The sequence below is a fragment of the Canis lupus genome, chromosome 33, assembly GCF_003254725.2.
Source record: "Canis lupus dingo isolate Sandy chromosome 33, ASM325472v2, whole genome shotgun sequence".
NCBI classification, from domain to species: Eukaryota; Metazoa; Chordata; class Mammalia; order Carnivora; family Canidae; genus Canis; species Canis lupus.
Genome location: NC_064275.1, coordinates 5,630,305 through 5,646,620, shown reverse-complemented (window position 1 = coordinate 5,646,620; position 16,316 = coordinate 5,630,305). Strand labels below are relative to the sequence as shown.

The following is a 16,316-nucleotide window of genomic DNA, read 5'->3' as shown; positions in this document are numbered from 1 at the left end:
AATTAAAGAGATTTATTCCTATTTTTAATTCTTTTGTTGTATTTGGAAAATTGTATTGATTTTGATGTTGTCAATTCCATATAAATGTTCAAATCCATTGGCGTAAAAGTGTTCAGAATTTTATAGAACCCTATCTTTATTGTCTGTTTTTATTTTATTTTTTTTAATGTTTTACTTATTTATTCATGAGAGACACAGAGAGAGAGAGAGAGAGAGGCAGAGACACAGGCAGAGGGAGAAGCAGGCCCCAAGCCGGGAGCCCGACGTGGGACTCGATCCTAGGACTCCAGGATCACGCCCTGGGCGGAAGGCAGGCGCTCAACCCCTGAGCCACCCAGGGATCCCCTTTATTGTCTGTTTTTAATTCCTTTTATGATCTCTTTGTGTTTTCTATTTTTTTCTTTTCTTTTTAAAATTTTATTTATTTATTCATGAGACAGAGAGAGAGAGAGAGGTAGAGACACAGGCAGAGGGAGAAGCAGGTTTCTTGCAGGAAGACTGATCCCGGATCTCCAGGATCACACCCTGGCCTGAAGGCAGCACTAAACCGCTGAGCCACCCAGGCTGCCCCTATTTTTTCTTTATCAGTCTCACTAGGGGTGGCTTTTTTTTTTTTTTTTTTTTCAAAGAAACAACTTTGGTCCTGTAAATCTTTTCAGTTGAATTTTGTTTTTTTCTATTTCATCATTTTCTTTTCTTTTTAAAGATATTTATTTATTTGAGAGAAAGAGAGCAGCAAGAGAGAGCATGAGCAGAAGGAGGGGCAATGGGAGAAGCCTTGAGCCTGATACAGGGCTTGGTCCCAAGACCCTGAGATCATGACCTGAGCTCAAGGCAGCCACTTAACTGACTGAACCACTCAGCTGACCCTATTTCATCATTTTCTGTGCTCATTATGATTTCCTTCCTTTTACTTTCTTTAGGATTAAGTTGCTTTTTTTTTCCCCACTTGTAGACAAGAATGCTTAGATCATTCATTTTCAGCCTGGTTCTTTTCTTATATTTGCATCCGAGGCTATTTAAGTCCACTCTAAGGACCCCTTCAAGTATATCCCATAGATTTGGATATAGCATATTTTCATGTTCTTTCAGCTCAAACTATTCCAGACTGCTATTGTTTTTAATCCTCGGCCTATGGATTATTTAAAAATGAATTACATACCAGGGTGCCTGAGTGACTCTGTCAGTTGAGCATTGGACTCTTGGTTTAGGCTCAGTTCATGATCTCAGGGTCATGAGATAGAGCCCCACTTTGGGCTCCATGCTAAGCAGGGCATCTGCTAGATATTCTCTCCCCCGTCATCTCCCTCTTCCCTTCCCTCCACCCCCTCTTCTCTCTAAAATAAATAAATAAATAACATTTAAAAAAATGTTAAAAAGTGGATTACATACCTTTCAAATCCATGATGATTTTATAGTCATTGCTTGTTGTTATTCTCCAGCTCAATTGCATGTGGGCTGCATTTTCTGTATGATGCCAGTCATTTGAAAGTTTGTGGAGACTTGCTTTTTGGCCCAGGATAAGACCAACTTTTGTAAATAATAACTGTTCACTTGCTTTTCTGTTGTTAAATTCCATGTTTTGTATGTGTGAATTAAGTCGTGTTTATTAGTCATATTGTTTAAATATTCTTTAACTTTACTAAGTTTTATGTTTGTTCTGTCAGTAACCAGGAGAGGTATACAGCTCTCTCTCTATAGATACGTTATTTTTCCTTGAGAGTCTATTTTCAGCTTTATAAAATGTGATGATATAAGTGCATACAGCTATATTTTTGTGGTAAATTGACTGTTTCATCATTAAAAGTATTTATTTTTAACTTTAGTAATGATTTTGCCTCAAAATCATTTTGTCTGATAACAATTTAGCTCCATAAGGATTTATATGTTATGATTTTATCCATCTTTTAATTTTTTTATATGTTTATAACTAAGGTCTACTAACTATTAGCAGCCTATAGTTGTTGTGTTTTATTTTTAAAATCAAGTCTGAGGGTTGGCTGCTTGGCTCAGTTGGTAGGGCATGTGACCCTTGACCTTGGGGTCATGAGTTCAAGTCCCACATTCAGTGTGGAGCCTAAAAAAAAAATCTAGTTTGAAAATTATTTTTTTCTTTGGGGCATTTGACGTGCATACCAATATATTTGAGTTTAAAGTTTAAAGTTTCTTTAATCTTGCAGAGGACTCAAAGGACTTTTGAATTCTTCTTAAGTGGATTTACATTGCTCTGAGGAGTGTCTAGAACTACTGGCAACACAAGTTCACTTTGATATAGTATCAAGGATTAAAATATATGACTAAACTAAATCTTAATTTCTATACTCTCAAAAAAAAATAATTTCTATACTCTCATGGTTTAACCTTTGTGATATTTACTAGGGCCCTACCCCTCCCCACCACCATTCCTTGATTAGCCCAATTATCTAGTTTTTGTACTCCCTTCAGATGAAGGTATCAAAACTCTGCTCAACTTTTTATTCATCTCTTCCATAGTTGGTATATACTCTTAGGAGAAAAGTGACCAACTGGTAGCCTCATCTGTATTGTTCTACCTTTATTATTTTCCTTCCTTTCCTCAGTCTTGTCCCTAAGGATCCTCACTGCCTAGTTAGCTCTCTAATATCTACAAGTAGATTTTTTGGAAAAAAAGTTTGTCTAGATTTTCTGATTGTTTCGATTTTTTTGAAGAAAGTTTATCTAGATTTTCTGGGAGCAAATGGTCAAAATTATTCTACCTGCCATTACTAGAAGTTGAAAATTCATTATGGATTTTAAGAAACATATCCCATGGCAGCTGTCTTTCAACTTACTGTGGTCCTTATTGTAGGCTACTAGTTCTTAAATCAGTTCCCAAAACTGATTTTGAGGAACTGGCAGTTCCTCAAAAGGTTAAATGTAGGGTTACCATATGACCCAGCAATTCTACTCCTAGGTGTATACTAAGAAATGAAAATTCAAAAAAAAAAAAAAAAAAAAAAAGAAATGAAAATTCATGTCCATAAAAAACTTGTAAATGAATGTCCAAAGTAGAATTATTTATAATGTCCCAACAATGGGAACAACACAAATAGCCATCAAGTGATGAATGAATAAATAAAATGTGGTATAGCTAGAGAACAGAATACAGCAATAAAATCAGTGAAGTACTAGACATACTACAACATGGGTGAATCTGGAAAATATTATGCTGAGTGAAAAAAGTGAGTTCCAAAGGACCACATATTTTGCAGTTCCATTTAAATGAAATGGTCAGAGTAGGAAAATCTTTAGAAATAGAAATTAGATTCATGGTTGCCTAGGTCAGAGGGGATTGAGGAGAATGAGTAGTTACTGTAATGGGTACAGAGTTTCTTTTTTAGGATCATGAAAATATTCAAAATTGCTTATTACAATGATTGCACAACTCTGTGAATATACTAAAAATTTACCCTTTAACTGAGTGAATTTTATAGTATGTGAATTATATCTTAATAAATTAGTCATATATAAAAACCACAAGCAAGTTATCTGTGCTATTGACTTCAAATACAATAGGCATTCAAAAAGTATGAGAATTGTGGTGTTAAAAGAAAAAAAAGCAAGGTGCCTGGGTGGCTTGTTTGATTAAGCATCTGACTCTTGATTTTTGGCTCAGCTCATGAACTGTAAGACATAGGATGGGAACCCAATGTTCAGAAGGGAGTCTTCTTAAGGAGTCTCTCACTCTCCTTCTGCCCCACCTGTCTTCTCTCCAAAATAAATAAAACCTTAAAAAAGAAAAGAAAAAGCTAAAATCCACACTGCATTCAATAATCTCTTCTGTTGGTGAAAATGAGTTATTTTCCATATTTGCATCTGTCCGTTTTATACTTTGGAGGGAAGGTGATTTGGATGACTTTGGATTTTAACACTGAGTCATCTGCTTACAAGATTTCAAATAGCATTTGAAAATGCCCATGAATAGACTCCCAGGAGAAAAATGAAATTTCAAGGAGAGAGATTTGCTGTAAATTTTTCTTATGAAATGTCAGCCAAATGACTTGACTCCGTGATGCTTTTCTGACCAGAAGTCTGCTGAGAGTTACTGACTGCTTCTGTAGTAGATTTTAAAATATGTAATGGGACCAGACACTGAGTAAAAGAGCATTTGAATAAATGCTCATTTCCTGGTACTCAGATTTTTTCATACTGTAAAACATTTGGTTATGACTTTAGGGTTAGCTTTTCCTCTTAGTAAGCTTTAGGGAAAATGAATTCATTTCAAAAAAATTTATGTAGGTAATGGCAAATTCACTTCTTTTGTCTTTTCATATATGATATGGAAATTAAGGAACTAAAAGAGAATGTACACCAATAAATCCTGAAACTGCATTCAGTATACTTCTACCTAGATCATCAAGTTTCACCTATAAAAACACTTTTTTCCAAAAGTGTTTGTTTGCAAACTACTACTCCAGGAAGTCTTTGTAACAACAAGAGTAATAATGAAGTGAGTTCATTTACTCGGACCAAAGTTAGCAAAGTGCATCTTATTGTTTGCAGAATAGCAGTGGGAAAAATTAGAATTGATGAGCTTTTAGAGAATGTTTTGGGAAACTCCATGTTCATTCATGTGAAAAATATTGTCATAAATATGATGATCACATACTCTGAACCTCAAATTTGAACACATTATCTGATAATTTACAGTGTATTTATGAGATAGTTCTGGAAAACCCAGGGACTGCAGTCACAGTAAAGATGAGCATTATGACACTCTAAATCAGGATCGTGCTACGTATCAGGTGTGCTGTTACTTCTCCCACTTGTACCCATGGCTGCTTAGGCAACTGTGACATTCTTCACTGCTGACTGTGCTGTGGCCACACAACCAGTTAGTTGGAGTTGGCCTTAATCAACAAGAAACCTCTTCACCATCTGGGTTAAAGGTAGTTTTTGGCCTCTTGTTCACTTGGCACCATGTAGAAATGATTAAGCCAAGTGGCCAGTGGGGCAAAAAGCTTCTTTGAAAATATGACAAGTATGTGTAAAGATTGCTTAAACCTACCCTTTGCTATTCTTTTTTTTTTTTTTTAATTCACGCGGAAGCAAGCTAGTCACGTGAAAGACACTTAAAACTGAATCTTTAGTGAACTTAAAGGTCTGCATGGTTTTCATCTCTTCTTCCATTTGGTCATGGTTCTCATCCTCAGAGAGCTAGTAAGATAGAAAAAATTATAAACAAATAACTGTGGTGCAAGGTATAATGTGAAAAAATTCTGTGAGAATGATTAGGGTGTTCACAAAGAGGAGCATTTCTCTTCTATTCAAGGTGAACAAGTAAATGCATCTTGCAGTTTGTTTTCTATTTTTTCACCTGTTTTTGTTTCTCTGTTCCTCCTTTGTTCCATTCTCTTGAATCAATAAAAAAAAATAGTATTCTATCTTAATTTCTCTTCTGTGTTTGTGGCATGCCTCTTTGTGTTTTTGTTAAACTGGTGTTTAGTGATCGCATTATTCATCCTTAAATTATCACAATCTACTAGGAGTTAATATTGGGACACTTCCTGTGAAGTTAAGAACATTACAACAGCAGAATCCCATGTACTTCCTCCCTCATCCTTTGTGTTATTGTTGTCATGTGTTTTATAAACACATGTTAAAAACTGATAGTTTGTTATTTTTGCTTTAAGCAGTTAGTTTCTTTTTTAAAATTAAGAAGTAAAAGTAGTCTTTGCTGGTCTAATAGTGATGATTCTTTTGGCATTTTACTTAGCTGAAAATTTTTAATTTACCCTCATTTTTAAGGAAGATTTTCATTGGATATGGTCTTCCGGGTTGATAAATTCTTTTTCTTTTGAAACTCTAGAATGTAATTTCATTGTCTAGGGTCTCCATTAGAAGTCAACCATTTTTCATATATTTTTCTTTTTGTATGAAATATGCCTTTTGTCTTTGGTGTCTTTGGAGATCTTCTTTTTAGCTGGTGCTCATTAGTTTGACTACAACATTCCAAGCTATGTTTTCTTTGTTTTTATACTACGATACTATGTTTGCTGAGCTTCTTATATTTGTGAACTGATATTTTTCAACAAATTTGGGGAATTTGGGCCATTATTTCCTCAAGTATTTTTTCTGCCCATTTCCTCTCTTCTCCCTCCTCCCCTTCTCTCCCTTTGACTGTAAAGATAAATAGACATCTTTTTTTTTTGATATATAGACTTCTTGATATTATCTCACAAACTGAGACTTGCTGAAGCTGTTCATCCATCCATTTTTTCCTCTCCCTTGTTCAGTTTCTGTTGAATTTGAATTATCAATGAATAATTTCTATTGACATGTCTTCAAGTTAATGCAGTTTTTTCTAAAATCTTCAATCAGTTGTTAAGCCCATCCACTTAATTTTTTTAGGCTGGCCTGGATTGAACAAATGCTGATCTGCAGTGATACTTACCCTTGGTCAATGCCTTAGAATTTATTATCTACAGATAAAAGATGTTCTTTAACCAGCTAGAGGTGCAAAAGTCATGAGAAACAAACACCGCTGCTGTGAATTTCTAAGGCAAAGAATTCTAAAAATTTTGTAACTAAAGGCAAACTATAGTCCTGGGTATTGGTGTCTGATTCATTCTCCACGTTGATTCTTAACAAATCAGTTTTAACTTCCATATTAATGAAAGGTCATCACAGTTATTCCAGAATAAAAAGAAGGGCAGCGGAGATGGGGAAGAAATAAAAGATAAGAGAGCCCAGAATTAGAGTGGATTAAAAAAAAAAAAGATGTAAAGATATAGAAAAATTTAACCTCTTTCAAATTTTATTAATTTGGTCTATCAGAGACCCATGTCAGAGAAGAAACTAGCCATCATTTTGAAATAATTCCTAACAGGCACTGTTGTAAACAGCTAACACATCTTATTTCCTTTTATTCGTATAAAAACACTGAGAAATCTTTCTTGTTATCTGTACTTTTCAGGTGAAGAACAGAGGTTCAGTGAGATAAATTAAGAATAGAAGTATGATGAACTGAATCAGGTGGGTACACATTTTCTGGACCAGGTAAATTTTGAGTTTGATTTTAAACATAGTAAAGAAGCATTGTGTGGGGTGTTCCGCTTAGAGGGGGCCACCAAATGTGGGGCATCCCAGTTGGGTGGGGGCCGGTGGCCAGGTGGTGAAGGAATTCATCACAAGCCCAAACACAAGAGATGGCAGTTTGTTGAATACACCACTGCAGGGGAGTGGTGGGCAGGACAGCGAAGGAGAGCCTGTCTGCCCCAAGCTGAGGGGTCCCAGTTACAGGGTGGAGTGAGGCAGTATGGGATTTTTGGAACTTTCTGTAATCTTCAGAACTGCGCCTGGATATAATTGGGGTCTGTGACGACTTTGCGGGGGGGGGGGTCGCTTATTGAGCCCTGTTTGTTTTCCACTGATGGTCCTTGTGGGCCTTCCTGCCTTGCTCTGGTTTCCATTGCTCAAGCCCATTGCCTAAAAGCAGTCTCGACAGGTTGGAACTGGGTAATGCTTCCCCCATGAATTATCAGGAAATAGCCCTGTTGTTTTCTGTCTAAACTACTGACCTTCACGGTGTCCGGCTGGAAATGCACCTCTGTGTCTGACTGGTAAAGACCTTTAATGGGTGATTGATAATGCCAAGGATGATGATGACTAACGGCTGGGAGGGCTGAAGGTCTCCACTTGAAGGCAGGACTATAATTCAAAGCTTGCTTTGATTCTCTCTAGACAGATAATCAGCTTTACTCCACCAAACACATTCCAGGCAGGAGACATCAAAGTTCCAAAGTTTGAAATTCTTCTCCGGATCTGAGTTAAACCTTCTCACTCCTCACACATTTCAATTTGTCTTTCTTCTTGACCCACTGATCCAATGCCAAATAAACCATTAAGAAAATCCTTACCAAACTCTATTTTCTTTTTCTTTTTTTAAAGAATTTATTTACTTATTCATGAGAGACACACAGAGAGAGGCAGAGACACAGGCAGAGAGAGCTCGATGCGGGACTCAATTCCAGGACCCTGGGATCACAACCTGAGCCCAAGGCGGACGCTCCACCACTGAGCCCCCCAGGGGGCCCTCAAACTTTATTTTCTACCATGAATGTGTACAGTACCTTCAGTTTTCTTTCTGTGCATTCCCACCCTCATTGCCTCTGCACCCTACTCAAATAATACCTACCTCTCTGGGACTCATTTTTGCCCTCCACCAAATGGAAGAATTGGTTTAATCATACATAGCTTTGCTTTTCTAGGTCCTAGAGGTTCAAAGAATCAAGTCACATGATAGAGCGTGGGAAGTATGACAACCAGGAGAGGCGCTGCCAACCAGAAACCTCCTTCGATAGAAGCAGCTCTGCTTTCTGTCCACCTAGCAGTTGGACATTCCATTTCAAGGGATCTGATACTGACACAAATTTGAAAGCCATTGGATTTGGTTCTATCTCTAAACAGTCTAAGATAATACCCCATGAGTCTGCAATCTGAACGAGCCTAACAGAGGCAAGAGCTGTTTTATCTACCTAACATTTTGCGTGTTTTCAGACTTAGAATCAGATAACGTTTCTTCGAGACCAGATAGAAAGCTTGGCTGAGTGCACAGGCAGGAAGGGACCTTGCAGAGGAGCCCCCAGGGATCAATTCCTTTCTCATGAAATCACCCAGTCACTCCTCAGGTATTAAAGAGTCGGGTAGCTAGTCCTCCACCCCCCTAGCCCCCCAGTGTTGACCCTCCTAATTTGACAGTAGCAGAACAGTGGTGGTGAATTCCAGGCAGAGTCAAGAGGGAGCCTGAGCCCCAGTTCTCCCATCTGCACCCCCTGCTCCCCTGGCAGCTCCACCGACCCTGGCAGGGGACCTGATAGACCAGAATTTTATTTCTCTTAGGTCAGACCCTGCAACGTTGCCATGTTCCTGGCAATCCACCCCATCATCCACAGGCTCAGCTCGTGGATGCAGAGGTACCCCCTTCTCGGCTTCTGGTGCTGAGGGGAGAGCAGGCCAGTTTTTCCTCGGTGCCTGCACAGCTCCCCTGAGTCCTGTTTGCAGGGTCTGCTGCCTTGAAACTTGGGGTGCCTGCCTACTGGGTGCCGTATATCCTCGACAGTGCATGCAACTCCTAGGGTGGCGTGGAGGGAGAGTGGTTTATTACAAACTTGGCTCTGTTACAAACAGAAAGGATTTATGTATAAGGTTCAAAATTGTTATTTTTAGAGTCAGTAACGCGAACAATCCCAATACTTTCTGGAGACTCTTCCTTAGGGTCAAGGTGAGCAGCGCTGGACCGCCTGAGCCCTCCCACCCAGCGGCCTCCAGCCTCCCCTTCACATTCCACCCCCCACTCTGCTGCGGAGCCAAGGATCCCAAATGTAAATCCAATCGTGCCACCTTCTGCCTCCTTCAAAGGATTGCCACCGACCTCTGAATAAAGTACAAGTTCTTTAGCAGAACAGGGAAGACCAGCTTTATTTTGCTCCATTCATCCTGCACCTTTGGTTCCTGCCTTCCCATATCACCCAGCTGAGGGTCAGGACCTGAAGTCTCACCCCAGCTGCAGAGTATCAGGAGAAGGGCTATTTTTTTTTCTTTAAAGCATAGTCATGTGTTTCTCAAATCTTCCCACAACAAAATCAATGAATGTCTTTATTAAAAATAATGCTTTAATAACAGAATGAATATTTATGGCCAGGCATTAGGTTGTATGTTCTAAGTTAACTCATTTAATCATTCATTAAAACAACCCTAAAAGGAAAGTGCTCACTCTTTCTTCTTTCTTTTTCTTTCTTTTTTTTTTTTCTTTCTTCTTTTTTCTCTCTCTGTCTCTCTCTCTTTTTCTTTCTCTTTTCTTTTCCTCTTTTGAGGTAAGTGCTATTTCCAACTTCATCTGCTGGATGAGAAACTGAGCCTATAGGGTAAATAATCATTTGCGTTCACAAGCAGCAAAGGCAGGTTTCAAGTCCAGCAGCCACGTTCCACAAGCCACCCTCTTTACCATGCTCCCAGGTAGTCTCTCACTAAAAATGCAGATTCATGGCCCCTCCACAGCCCAAAGGTACATATTTTAAACAAGATTCCAAGGTGATTCTTCTACGCACTGGTTTGAAAAACGGTAGTCAATTTTGTTCAAACAGAACATAGTAGATGAGTGTCCTCTAGTGTATACACAGGAGCATTACACATTTTATCATTGTGTACAAAATAGCCAAATTTCATGATGTACACATTTTAAGGACTGTATTAGGATAAGTTGTTTCCATGTCAATGTCCCTACCTTAAATTGATAATTTGGTCACAAAAGTATTATATAAATATTGCTGGATAACCGTCTGTCTCATCAGACCTTAACAGCTCCTGGGAACTCAATTTAAATATTGAAAGGCTCAATCCAACAAGTCTGTTGGTGAGGAACGGAGGCTCATATCCTTAGTGCACAGAAGGTACTAAAAGGAAAACACCAAATTCACTCTCTGCAAGAGGCAGATTTTACCCGTCCTATTTGTGGTGGCTTCACGTCATCAGTTGTCCTCTGTAGGTCCTACTCAGTTTATTATGTCCGAAGACGATATGCTAAGGCCCTTATGCTTTTCTTTTATCCTCTTTAAATTAAAGTTGGAAGGGAGGAGAATCCATTCACTCTGTAATGTGATGTGTAAAAATCCCCTATATCACTATGTTAGGCTATTGCTTATTCCCAAACAGGGAGCCATCTATATATATTTTAGGTTAGAGTTAAACGTCTGTAACAAAAAGACCCTAACACATAAAGGTTAAAACAAGATTGACTTTTCATTCTCTCTGATGTTACTGTCCAGAGATGGTGGCCATATAGTGAAGCTCTGGCACTCACACTCAACACACAGATCCCATTTCTGAGTTCAAAGTGGGTGCTCCACTTGCTGCTCTCGCATCTGTATCGCAGCCCGTGGAGAAGAGGCCAGGGGAGAGCACAGCCCTTCCTTCCAAGGGCAAGCCCGGCCACGGCAGACAGCAGCTTTACTCCCAACCCACTGGCCAGAATTGATCATAAGCTTTAAGAGAGGATTGTAGTCCTCAGTGAGGCAGCGACGTGCCCCACCGACCCTGACGTACCATCATCAAAGGACAACAGGGAAAGTGGATCCTTAGTAACTGTCTCTACCACACACCACTGCCTCTATTTGGACATTTCTTATGTGATTCAATAAGTAGCCAGTTAGTCACGAAAATAGTCAAGAAAGTAAATCAGGTATTTCAAGAATGCCAGTTAATAAAATGATAGCATTTTTACAGAGATGCAAGAACCTGAGAACCTTGTTTCCTTTGCCTTATGGTCCCTCATGGTGGATGCTTCTAAATGATCCATCTAGACAAATGGTTTAAAAGTAAATACAGGCTGTCTTTGCACTGCATGCTTTCAATATGCACAAATTACAGCTAGTCATCATGGCTTAGTTAAATATCACCCGCTCCCCTGACAACGCGGTCCAAATTTCAAGTTACCACATTATATAAGGTGGGTAACTGCATCAAGTCCAAACTTTGTGCTAGCTCTTCAGTTCACAGGTAACAGCGTAAATAACAGGTGCACATGAGGTTCACTGAGCAATCACATTATTTCTCTCAAAGTCTGTCGGTGATTGGTCCCTGCATATCTGTTGTTCAGTCTATGCGCAGGAAGCAAAGGATGTAATTGGCCAACAGAGATGGAAGCGTAGTAAACAAACAAAAGATGGTTAACACTGGAAGTGAAAATCTAGTTGAATATACTTGAAGTTATAGAAGAAATAGCTGACCATGGAAATGTCATTACTGCCACATTTTGAGACAGATACTTAGCCGTAGGAACTGCAGGGTTCTCCAGAGAAATAGAGCCAAGAGAGAGAAAGAGAGAGAGAGAGAGAGAAAAGAGAGAGAAGAGAGATTTATTAAGGAATTGGCTCACATGATTATGGAGACTGGCAAGTCCAAAATCTACAGAATGAGCCAGCGGGCTGGAAACCCAGGGAAAAGCTGATGCTATAGTTTCAGATTTGACCAACATGGCACAGCCAAGTAAAGATATAAAATCAAGCATCACAGGAACCTGGTGAAGGCAAACTTATTAATATGAATGAATAAAGTGGTTATGATGAACCAGAAGTGATGCTGGTAAAACAACAACAACTTGACATCAAAGGAACTCTTGGCATTGGTGGGCGCTGGGCTGGCTCAGTCAGGGGAGCATGTGACTCTTGATCTCAAAGTCATGCGTTCAAGCCCCACGTTGGGTGTAGAAGTCACTTTAATAAATAAATAAAAACTTACAGCAAATCTTGGGATATTCCACAACATTGACAGCAGAAAGAATAAAATGCTGGAAGACAATTTAAACTTAGAAAGAGCATGAGAGTTCACCCAGGTATAGAAAAGATGCTCACTCCTTGTCAGAGGTTACAGATTAGGAAGGGAAGGCCAGCACTTTTCAAACTATTCTTGGTAAGTACAGAGAAATAAGACACTTTTATTCTGAATGTTTCTAGGCCTTTAAATTGTGGTGCACACCACAAATATTAGTTTTGACATTTTTTTTCATTTATAACCTATGGTAACTGAGTATTTAATATTTTTTTTGTATTTAATATTTTGACAAAACATTTTATTTATTTATTTTTTAAAATTTTATTTATTTATTCATGAGAGACAGAGAGAGAGAGAGAGAGAGAGAGAGAGACAGGGAGAGGGAGAAGCAGGCTCCATGCACTAGGAGCCCGACGTGGGACACGATCCCAGGTCTCCAGGATCATGCCCTGGGCTGAAGGCAGCAATAAACCGCTAAGCCACCTGGGCTGCCCTTGACAAAACATTTTAAAGATCAAAGAACAATCATAATTTTTTTCACATTGATTATTAAGATTGACTTGTTTGGCTTCTGCTTGCATGGTGTTTTTTTTGTTTTTTGTTTCTTAAAGGGGGAAGGGGCAGAAGGAGAGGGAGAGAGGGAATCTCAAGCAGACTCTACACTCAGTGCAGAGCCCGACATGGGGTTCCATCTCACAACCTGAGCCCAAATCAAGAGTGGGACACTTAATCAACTGAGCCATCCAGGTGCCCCTTGTACTGTGATTTTTATGGTCTTGAAGTCCCATGTCAAGTGGGGACTGCCTGTATAGTATTTCATTGGAAGAGATAATCTGGTGGCTCAAATGGAATATTTATTTCTGGGAGGATAGGAGGAGGGTGGTAACCTCTTTGTGTCCCTTGAATTTCCTAGTCAGGTATAGATGTTTAGAAAATAATGGGTTTTATTGTTTTGGTGGAAAACGACTCTGGGTCAGATGAACAGTGGAGTCATGTTAAGAGGGCATGAGAAACAAGATCCACACTTGGTCTATGCCTGAACCTAAACTTCAGTTTCCTGATCCATCACCGAAGGGCAGTAAGAGTGTTTCCATCCACCTTATGGGGCTCTTTTGAACCTAGCCCATGAAAGGGCTAAATAAATGTCTACAGAGAAAAAAAAAAAAAAGAATGATCCAGGACTTAGTTTGACCAAGAGTAGTTACCCTACAGAGTTCTCATAACCCTTCAATTATAGTTGAGGCCAGAGCATGAAGGCTGCCTGGGTGCTGGTTAGAGGGAGAGGAAGGGTTGGGGGCAAATGTTTGGAGCAAGGCGGCCAGGTCCCTTGAAGGTACCTATGCCAGGATCAAGAATGTTTCATCCTTTGGCCCAGTCCTCGTTCCCCTGCCCCGTGATCTTCGGGCCATCTGAATGGGGGCTGAATGGTTCAATTTAGGAAAAGAAGCAGAGAAAACAAAGCTTGGTTCGGCCTATTGGTGCATATTCTTGCATTTTTAGTTTCTCCCTGTCGCATCACTCCTTTGGGTGAAAAACAAACATAAAACATGCTCCAATTTTCCACTTCAAATAAAAGATTGCTCTTATAATTGCGCACCCTGAGTTACTACCGTTGCGTATATTCTTTCAATCGAGCAGCCACCTCATCCAGTTTTCTGAAGCTCTGTCTCAAAGGCAACCAGTGACCTGATATAAAAAATAGTGAAAGGGAATAAAGGGGAAAGGAGAAAAAATGAGTGGGAAATATCAGAAAGGGAGACAGAACATGAGAGACTCCTAACTCTGAGAAACGAACTAGGGGTGGTAGAAGGGGAGGTGGGCGGGGGTGGGGGTGACTGGGTGACGGGCACTGAGGGGGGCACTTGGCGGGATGAGCACTGGGTGTTACTCTATATGTTGGCAAATTGAACACTGATAAAACAACACAAAACAAAACAAAAAAACCTCCAGGCTCTGGTGCTCAGCACTTGTGCTGTCTGAGCAGAGAGGCCAGCTTTCTTCCCTGATGACTTCTCCCTCTCATGCTCCTTTGACACAAAGGCCCTAAAACTTCGTGTTTCCCTTGCCCCCAAATGTGTCTGCTTCCCTGTGTTCTGACTTCGAGCACTTCATCATTTTGTTCCCAAAGTTCTCCCATGAACTTCTTATCAACCCACGCTGGGGGTGTCCCACCAATCTTTACCCTTCCGGCACTCCCTCCCCCAAAACCCTCCCACATTTCCATTCTTAACCCCCCAGAATCTCAGCCTAAGCGCCTACTTCAGAGGTACCCTTTGCTTTCATTCCAGCCTCATCATTTCTAGAAGCAGGTCGTGGTCCCAGCTAACCAGACATAGAAGGAAATGTTACTGTAGGTAGAAGCAGAGAACGAAGGGAACTAGATTCTTGACTCCTAAGTTTCAAAAGATGTGGATATGGACTTAAGTTAAAAAGTCTTAGATGTGTGTTTTCCAAGAAAGCACTGGAGCTCACCGGGTGAGATGACCTCGCCACGACAACGTGAGTGAAAGCAGCTCTGCCTCTCTTGAGCAAATAGCACCAGTTGCAAATGCCATGAGGTCACCATGGAGGCAGATACACCGGAGCAAAGGGAAATGTCTTTCCTACTGCTGTCTGATGTCTTATTGCCCCATGCCCATGGCTCCTTGATCGCCAAAAGAAGGGTTACCTGCATAGACCCCAACACTTTTTCCCAACATCTTCCCAAACAATTCTTCATTTTAGTTGACCCAGGGCATTCTTAGGCCTCTGAGAATGGTTGTGGAAAGCACCGCATAGTGAAAGAGTGCGCTTATCAGGAAGCTTCTGTACCTAGCAAATGGAACAGCTGGACACCTTGACTGAACTGGTAGAAATAACATTTTTTTAAATAGATTATTTATTTGAGAGAAAGAGAGGAGGAGGTGGAGGGAGAGGGAGAGAGAAACTCCCCCCTGAGCACGGAGCCTGATGCGGGGCTCCATCCCAGGACCCTGAGGTCACGACATGAGCTGGAATCAAGAGCCGCCGCCTAACCGACTAAGCCACCCAGTGTCCTGGTAGAAATAACTTTTAATAACTGTCTACATTAAACTTACCTCCTATGCACCTACACTTGCTAGTTCTTTCTGAATTCCATATTTTTGTTCACCTTAGATTCACAAGCTCCATACCTCAGAATTATCTTCAACAATTTCTCTCTAGAGTGGGCATCAATGGTATTGTCTGGTTATTGTATTTCCTTTTTTTCTAGAAACGATATCCCACACTTACCATTCCCCCCATTTTTAGTAGGAGGTCATCATGTCCTAGCATGATCCCACCCTCTACACCTGGCCGTTGCTGGTTGGTTCCAGGGTGGACGTCCAAATCAAGATGGAATAATTAGGATGCTAAAAAGACTGAAGCTGACAAACAGCAGGTTAATCATTTTTTTCTCATATAACAAGAACTCCAGCTCAGGGCTAAATCTGCTCCAGGATGTAGCGGGACACAGGCTCCTCTATCCCACTGCTCTGCAAATTTTTTCATGTGATTTTCATAATCTTCATCACAAATGGTTGCTCCAACCCCAGATATATGCATATTTCTGTAGAGAAGGAATGTGGAGGGGCTACTGGCAAGGGACTAAGGGGGGGGGGCACCATGATTTCTCCCTTTCACAAAAATTTTCTGGAATATTTGAGTGGTGTCTGTACCTCTTCTGAAAAACTAATTTTAAAATTACTTCAGTTAAAAAAAAAACGCAAGTCAGCAACACCAAATTGTATTGCATATTTAACCTATATGTCACTTTAAGAACCAATTGTTTTCATGAAATGTATAAATACTTGCCTCTAAAGACCTAAACATTTAAAAAATAAATCTTAAGGAGAAAAATTGAGTAAAAAAAAAAAAAATCCAAAAGTCCATTTCTTTGCTAATCTCGCTTCCACCACTCCACCACCATCCCCATTAGAATTTTTAATAAATTGGCAGAAGTGCACCAAGGTAAACACATCTGTTTGGTAATACTTTGTTAATAATTAGCCTGAGTTCAGACCTCAAAA

General features: G+C 40.0%; 1 long non-coding RNA gene across 1 annotated transcript in view; it reads left to right on the top strand.

Annotated features, from left to right (window-relative positions):
- Window positions 1-10,001, top strand: part of LOC118353207 (uncharacterized) — a 37,353-nt gene extending 27,352 nt beyond the window's left edge. Inside the window, exons 2-3 of the long non-coding RNA XR_004811691.2 lie at window positions 6,935-6,993; window positions 8,229-10,001. This is a non-coding gene — a long non-coding RNA (uncharacterized LOC118353207). The remainder of the gene's footprint in view (window positions 1-6,934; window positions 6,994-8,228) is intronic.
- Window positions 10,002-16,316: the final 6,315 nt, after the last annotated feature.